Source organism: Crocodylus siamensis, chromosome 10 (genome assembly GCF_052110815.1).
Source record: "Crocodylus siamensis isolate JL-2025a chromosome 10, ASM5211081v1, whole genome shotgun sequence".
NCBI lineage: Eukaryota > Metazoa > Chordata > Crocodylia > Crocodylidae > Crocodylus > Crocodylus siamensis.
In genome coordinates, this window is record NC_143404.1 from 71,015,747 (window position 1) to 71,023,622 (window position 7,876).

The window sequence follows — 7,876 nt, forward strand, 5'->3', positions numbered from 1 at the left end:
CCAACTCCAGTGTCCTGCGTCGCTGCCAACTGGTGCTTGGAAACAGGGTTTATTTTTAACCTCCCCCCTCTCTTCTCCTCCTTTTTTTCCCCTGCCGATTCCCAGCGGCAGCAGATCGAAGTGCCCGTCTTCGTGCGGCATCGCCTGTAAGAGCCGTAACCCCAGAAGCAGTCGGAGACAAAGCGCAGTCTGGCGCATAAAGCATCGTGGCGGCGAGGCAGGGCGTGGCGAGGGCCGGGACCCGCACCGGCGCTACTGGCAAGTCTAATGACTCTCGAAGGAGCTTTGCAAAAATCCCTGCTTTTTCTCAAAACTTCAGCTCCTGGAGGCCTGCGGGAATGGGAGACCCTCAGCTCTTCCCGGTCACAGCAAGTGGCGTGTCCCAGCCCTGCCAAGAAAAGCAAGAAAATGTGACACCAGCAAACCCAAAATGTTCAAAAATTAATGTGCAAATAAAAAGGGCCCCAAATTTTTGTAATTTATAATGCTCATGGGTTTTCTTTTTTATCGCTTGTCACGTGGGTGTTTGCCTTCCTCTGAGAGGGAGGGGGGCATGCACCTCTCCCTGGGTCTCTTGAGTGTCTATTAACAACCTTTTGCAGAAGCGGGACGTTGGCTGTCAGGTCCTCTCGCTTTACCTCTGGCAGATTCGGGTGTGAGGTCTTGTGTCATGCTGGGTTGATTGTAGGCTAAATTAGGGATCTGTATGGGATGGCTTGGATAGGGAGGATGCCTCAGGCAGGGGGTTGGAGTAGGTGACCTCTGGAGGTCCTTCGGGCCCGACTTCTCTAGGATGCTGTGATTTTTCAGAGCCTCGCTCACTGCCTTGGACCACCCCGAGCCGACTGCACCATTCAGGCAGCGGGAGCTGGGGGCAGGCCCGAAGACCAGCTCTCCATGCTGGAAACAGGGAGCTAGACTGCCTGCCTTGCCCTAGGAAAGCCCCTTGTTCAGCGCACAAAGAAAGTCGCTTGGCCTGTGATGCGTCGTGGCCGTCACGACACGGGGCCTCACTGGTTTGTCTCGCTGTGAGACAGCGAAAACAAGTGGAAAAGAAAAAGCCGGGGTGCAGCTCTCTGGGGGACCCTCAGATTAAAATGGAGGGGGAGGATGGAGCAGCGGCAGCTTCTGAAACAGGCCGTAGCATCAGGCCCCGGGGGATCAGCCCACGCAGCAGCGAAGGAGACTGAAACTACTTGGAAGTTGCTGCCTCTGTTGAAGGGGGAGAGCAGGGTGGCTGTGGCGTCCTTCTTAAGGCCTGTCTCCAGAAGGAAGGTATGGCACCAGCGGGCGTGACCACCCACAAGTGCCAGAGCCTGGACTTCCCTTCCTCTTAGTCTCTTGAAGTGTCTGGGGTGAACTGCTGCACATCTGGGTTGGGGTGCAAATAGCCACATGGCTAATTAGTCCATTGCCCCGTTAAGGAGCCTCCCAGCCCTGAGATCTGCTCCTCAGCTGGTGCCGCAGGTGGGAGCCCACGAGCGAGCTCCATCACTTGCTCTTTCCCCCAGCCCCAGCAGCCGGGCATGGTCCATGGCTCTGCCCCAAAGCTGCACGATCCTCCCTTGAACACCTGCGTCCTCTAGCACGAGCGACGTCTCCCTTCGACAGTTCGTCGGAGACCACGCGCCCGCTGTGCCTGCACCCCACAAAGCCCTGCTCTCTCCGTCCTTTCCAGGCACCCTCTGACATGACAGGGTCCCTGCGTGGGAAGAGCTATCGGGCTGGTCATGCTTTGGATCCCCACCTTCTATGCTCGGCCTCCACGTCCTGAGCGACAGGGTCTGGTCTGCCTAGCCCGGGGCTGCAGCCTTGCCGTGGGGGCATCTGGGAGAAAATAGAGAGAAAAGGGTCAATGAAACCCAGCTCCTTTTATTGCTAAGTAAATGCAGCGCAGTGCCCAGGCTCCCTGCCCCTGCCAGAGGCCAGGGGGTTAGAAGCTGTGCTGAGCAGGCTGGCCATCAGGAAGGGAGGGGAGCAGGCTGCCGGTGAAGGGAGGAAAGTGCATTTTGCCTGTGCCAAGAGGAAACGTGTGCGGATGTATCTGGGGGTGAGGGATGAGACTGTCCAGGGAGGAGGCTCCGTGGGAGGAAGGAGCCCGGGGACCCCTGCACGGCGCTGGCCCTCTGCGAGGGGCCGGCCCCAGGGGCCGGCGGGGGCAGCCTCCCAGAAGCGCCTTCCCAGGCGGTCCCAGCGGCCCCTGCCAGCGCACCTGAGCCCCACGCGCCGCTGTCCTCGCCGTGTCCTCCCGGCGAACGGGAACCGAGGAAGCGACTCACCCAAGGTCACGTCGGCGTCCCGAGCACAAGGGACTCCTTGCACAAGCACACGCACACAGGAGCGCCGATATGCACACACACGTGCATCCACGCACCACAGCTCTCTCATCACTCGGACAGACACACACTATTTCAGGGCATGCCCGAGACATTCCCCCAGTATCACACGAGGACAGACCCCTTCACGGGGCAGGGAGACGCCGGAGAGGAACGGTCCTGCCTCCATGAGACCAACACAGCCCCAGGCGGGAGACCACGGGCCCTGCCAAGCCTGGGGGGCTCTGCCAGCCGCCCCCACGGTCCCATGAGCCAGCCGACAGTGTCTGCAGCCTCCCTGAGTCACTCCAGGGGGATTAAAAGCAGCGCCTGCCCCAGGGACCGCTCTGAACACTGCAGCTCCCACCCCTGACCCCTGCACCCCACTGACCCAGCCCTGGGGTTAGGGGCTGCGGGGGCCGGGGCCGGGGCTGCAGACTTTTACGGCCCTGCTGACAGGCATGGCCGGCCAGGAAGGGCACGTGGCCAAGCCAGCCCCACCCTTATCGTCTCCATCCCTGCGGGTTTCGGAGGGGGGAGCGGAGAACCGCGGCGGGGGAGGCTATTTATAGTGAGGGGAGCTCTCGGTCCATGGCAGCGGTGCTTTCGCCAGCCCCTCTGCCCCCCTCTGCCTTGAGGCCCAGCAAAGCCACAGGGACCGAGGAGGCAGGGCAACCTCAGCTGCAAGCGGGCACAGCTCCCACGGGCCCGAACGCGCCTGCCGTGGCACCGGCCGTGGCACGGAGGTAGTGCCGGAGCTGCGGTACTGCTGCCTGGAGCTGGCCCCCGAGGCTGGGGCAGTCAGAGCAGGGGTGCGGGCTGGTGCGTGTGCCACGGCCTTGCACAAAGCTGGGGGCCAGCTTAGCCCCATCTCCAGTTAGCCCTTTAGCAAGGATGTGGCAGCACCGCACGTCCCGGGGAGACCCCCGCTCCTGCCGGGAGCTCTCCCCGGGGGCTCCTTCCCCAGCCGACCCAGACACGGAGCTGGACGGAGGGCAGGAGCTGCCCACGGCCTCTCCCAGCCCACAGCCTCCCCACACCTGGCCGCAGAGCGACGAAGCTGGGGGGCCAGCCGGTCCCGGGAGGCTGTGCTGTTTCCGGCAAGACCCCGCTCCCCAACACCCTCCGCCTCGCACCCAGGAGCTGATAGCAGGGGTGCACGGGGCGCTGGGCAGGCAACGGCCATGCCCCGTCTCTCGCCCTCGGAGGGACCTGTGCTCGGCTCCCCTGCAATGTGTGCTGCGAAGCCCAGCTGCGTCGAGGCGGCCGCACCTCAGGCTCCAGCCTGGGACTTTCCTCCGGGAACCAGGGGCTGTGCTCGTCCGGTCAGAGCACGGGGCCGTGCGGCGCCTGGGCTGCAACCCCAGCCGGCTCCCGGGGCGCGCGGAGTGGGGCAGGCATGTCAGGGAGACGTACGTGCGCCCTTCTCCCACTTCATCTCCTTTCATCTCCCCACCCCTGCCCTGCCTGAGCGTGAGAACCCCTGCGTGCCCTCTTTGCTTTCCCCTCCCCTGAATATCCTGCCCAAAGGCAAAGAGATTAAAGCTCCGTGTGCAGCGTGCCCTGCCTGCTTGCCTCCCACATCCTTCCCTGCAAATTCCTCTCCCTCCTTCATCTCACCGGGGGAGCCTGTCTGCAGTTATCAGCGCTGCAGACCCGGGCTGGAGGAGACCTTCGCATTTTCCCCTCTGTTAAAAATAGCATGAGATTTATTTTCTGGCAGCATGGAAAGCCCCCGGGGCGTAAGAGAGGAAGCAGACAGGCTTCTGCAAGCTGGGGAAGGTGGGGGGTGGGGGAGAACGAAAAGGGCAGGAAATAACCCCCGGCAGCAGCAGCCCTGTCGAGGGGAAAATGCTCAAATGCAAACAGTATGTGGTTAATGTGGAAACTCCCAGGGCAGAGACAGACTGGCCTTGTGTATCCTGCTGTCCAGCAAAGCAGCAGCTTCCTGCACTGGGCCTGCTCCAAGAGCCAGGCATCACGGGCTCGGCCCCGGCTGCGCCAGGCTACCTGCCCGCCCGCGAGGCCAGGCTGGCCCGGTCCCCGCTGCCTGCACGCACCCCTGGGCTCTCCCTCCCCGCCGCTCCCTGCCCTGTTTCGGGCGGACCCCTTCCCTCTCCCGTGGGTCCCCATGCCGCGCTCCCCGGCAGGTTCGCCCTCGCGTGCCGGCCTGGGATGCGCGTGCTGCGTCCGGCAGTGGTGCATGGGGGGCCGCAATCGGGGGGCCTGGATTTAAAGGCCTAGGAGTGAACCTCAGCCTCGTGGTTTGCTTCTCCGTGCTCACTGCACCGGGGACCCCCCCCGGCCCCCACACTTTCAGCAGCTGCCCCACACTGCGGGCCCTGTGGCCCTCCCTCCCCACCAGCTTTACTTCTTCCCTTTGTGTCTGAGGGTGCCAACATTTTAATCGCTGTTGGGAGGCAGAGCGGGGCTGGCCTGGGTGGTGCTGCTCACACCCGCAGGTGTTAACAGCTGGATCTTTGATGTACCAGCCCCGCGGAAGTGGTTGAAGCAGGCGGGTGCAAGCAGAAGCCAGGGGCTGGTGTATCCTGCTTTCCCCACCTCCAGCTCTCCCATTCTCTCCAAAGCCACCAGGATCCTGCTCGGCGATGGCCAGGGCGTTCCCTGAAGCGACAGAAATCAGCCGTCGCAGGTGCGCTACGTCGCGCGCGGGACCTCGCTTGGCACCGGGGCTGGAAAAGCAAAGCCATGTTCCTCTCCGCACCCCCACAAGCCAAGATAATGCGGATGTGGACAGCAGGGATTTGCTCTCTCCTTTCTTGCGTCCTTTGGTCAGCGGGGAAATAGTTACCCATGCTTAGATGGTCCCAATTAGGCTTCAGAGTCAACACCCAGGCCTGGAGGAAGAGAGAGAGGGAGCACATGCCAGGAGGCATATGAAACCCTTGGCTCTGGTGGCACGGCCGGGACCTCTCCACTGAAACAGTACCTCTCAAGGACTCCCAGAGCAGAGCAAACATCTGTCCCCACATAACGGAAAGGGAAATGGAGGCAGTGAATGGGCTGGTGAAACGAGCTTCTGTACCCAAATGTCAGAGCTGCAGATGCAGCCCCAGGCGCCCAGCTCCATGCCCTGCCCAATGGGCCACGCTGCTGGCTGGCCCTGACCCGACCTCTGCCATTTCTTCTCCAGCCCCCTTGGGCATCTGCGTTTCTCCATTCCCTACTGACCAGAGCTCCTTCTGCCTGAGGGCCATGCCCACAAGGGACCCATATCCACCTGAGCCCAGAGGCCCTTGGTCCAGGACGCAGGACCTGAGCTCGCAGTCCCTGAAGCCTCTTCCGGCCGGAGGGTAGGGACCAGCCCCCCGTGCCAGCCCCGGGGACAGATCGCAGGGGAGTTGTCTTGGTCGCCAGCTATTTTCACATCTTACTCATCCCCGCAGGTCTGATCCTGGCTCCTCCTTCCCTGCCGACATTCGCTCCCCATTCTCTGCCGTGCTGAGACGAGCCACGCGCTGAACAATGCTCACGTCCCTCCCGCCTGCCCATAAATCACTCGGGCCGTCTCGCACCTGAAGGCACCGCCACCGCCTTTCCCAGCCTCTTGTTCCAGAGACTTTCAAAGCTGAAATGCCTGCACCTGGCCTCGCCGGATGGCCGGGTCCTGCTCGCAGCCCTGGGGCGGGAGTGGGCTCAATGCCCCCGCTGCACACCAGGTTTGGCCCACGCCAGCATTCACATGCACATGGGAAAGAGTCATCTTCTCCTTCCCCCCATGCCAGCTCGGCTGCCTCCATGCTGATTGTTTCATCCTCAATTACCCTTTGCTCTACCTTGCTGAGGCCGTCAGCCCTCTCTGTGGCTGCAGCATATTTATGGCTATGCAAAGCACACGATGCATTGCTGCCCCAGCCCCCAGCTCCTTGCAAGGCGCGTCCTTCATCCTTCGGGCCGGCGTGCTGCCTGCCACCGCCCTTCGTTAGGCACAGGCCCCACGTCACATCCCTGCCTTCCCCGGGCTGCGAGAAGGCTGGCATCGTTGGGGTTTTTACACTGTGCTTCCCCCTGCGACCCAGGGTCTTCTACAGGATGTAGAAGCCGAAAATAACCTGATGCCGCCACAGCCCCCTCCTTGCCCGTGGGGGTCACCTTCTCCCCCTCTGCTGCCAACGCCCCCGATGCAGGGGTGGAGAGAGGCTGGAGCGGGCCACTCGCCCCCTGCCAGAGCAGCCTTAACTCTCAGCCCCGTAACTCTCCCCGCACGGTGCCTTCACGACCCCCCCGGCAGCACGAGGCCTCCTGCGTCCTCCGGTCAGCGCCGAGCCCCTGGAGAGCGAGCTCCCGCTGCTGTCTGCATTCCCACCACGTTCCAGCTGAGCGCGGTGATATTGAAATGCCCTCTGCGAGCAGATGGTCCGAGTTCCCCCTGCTTCTGGACGTCCTCCTCGCCTTGAGCTACCCCGGCAGTGACCTTCCTATTTCTCACTGGGGTTTTGTTCCTATTTCCTGCAGGAGCCTTTTGTCTTTTTCCCTTGTAGCAGATTTTCCCCCCGGTCTCTGGCCTTTATGTTATCAGTTTCACCAGTATTATTTCCTCCCTGTCCACCCATCTGCTTATTTTAGCTGCTTCTTCCTTCCTCTCTGCTGCCTTCCAAGTTGACTCCGGTCGCCCGCGTGCCCCTCCTCCATGAACTCCAGCACAGAGCTCTTTCTGTCCTGCCAGCCAGCACGGCTGACCTCTTGCACCCGCTGCAGACTGCAGCGGTCCAGGCCTGTCCACCCGGGCTTTGCAGTCCCTCTGCCTTGACATCCCCTCAAACCCAAAGTTCAGAGAGGGACGAAAGGTCAGTAAAGCTTCGTGTCACAGAGGCAGAGATGGACAACTCAGCTCCAGCTGCTGCAAGTGCCAGGATAGCTCCTCCCCGGCCCCTGCCTTCACCCGCGGGCTTGGGTCAGACTCGGATCCAGACCAGAGAGGGCTGTTTCCTTGCCCCTGTTCACAGGCGTTCAAATAAAGTAGAGGTCAACTTCTCTCATGAGATATCCTCCAGCTGGGACAGCAAAAGATGTGAGAGGTCACTCTGAGTCCCTTTGGCCCGATGAGGGTTTAACATGTCCCATTAATCTGGTCATCTCGCCTGGCCAGAGCAAAGCAGGCCTGGAGGGCAAACTTCCTTCTTTCAAAATGCTCCCAGCACTAAAAGTGACCCAGGTCAGTGCCCTGGTGCCCACTCAGTGGTCTCTATATCTGAACGCCCCGGCTGCGGACGCAGGGGTGAGTGGAGCTGACGCCCCCAGTGTAGGGTCTCGGAGGCCCTTGCCCACCAGCCTGTCTAAAGTGGCAAAGCATGTTTCTCTCCCGTGGTATTTTAAACTCCCCAGAAAAGAGAGATGCAAGCTCTCCCTTGCCTCTGGAGCTGTCGTGCCCTAGATGCTCCTACAAGTCTGTTCCACATTTCCCAGCAGATGTTCCTCCTTTCCCAGAGCAGCTCTGAGCACAGGCAGCAGCAGAAAGGCTGGGGAGGACTCCCAGCATGAGGCTGGCTGTCAGCACATGCACCACATCTCTAAGAGCTGCAGCTACTTATTTATTTTAA

The 7,876-nt window shown here is 61.6% G+C and overlaps 1 long non-coding RNA gene across 1 annotated transcript; it reads right to left on the reverse strand.

The window, feature by feature from the left end:
- Positions 1–250: 250 nt before the first annotated feature.
- Positions 251–3,721, reverse strand: LOC149856821 (uncharacterized). The gene is made up of 3 exons (XR_016444445.1): positions 3,588–3,721; positions 1,748–1,827; positions 251–388 (listed from the first exon to the last, which is right to left on the reverse strand). It is a non-coding gene; the product is annotated as an uncharacterized LOC149856821 (long non-coding RNA).
- Positions 3,722–7,876: the final 4,155 nt, after the last annotated feature.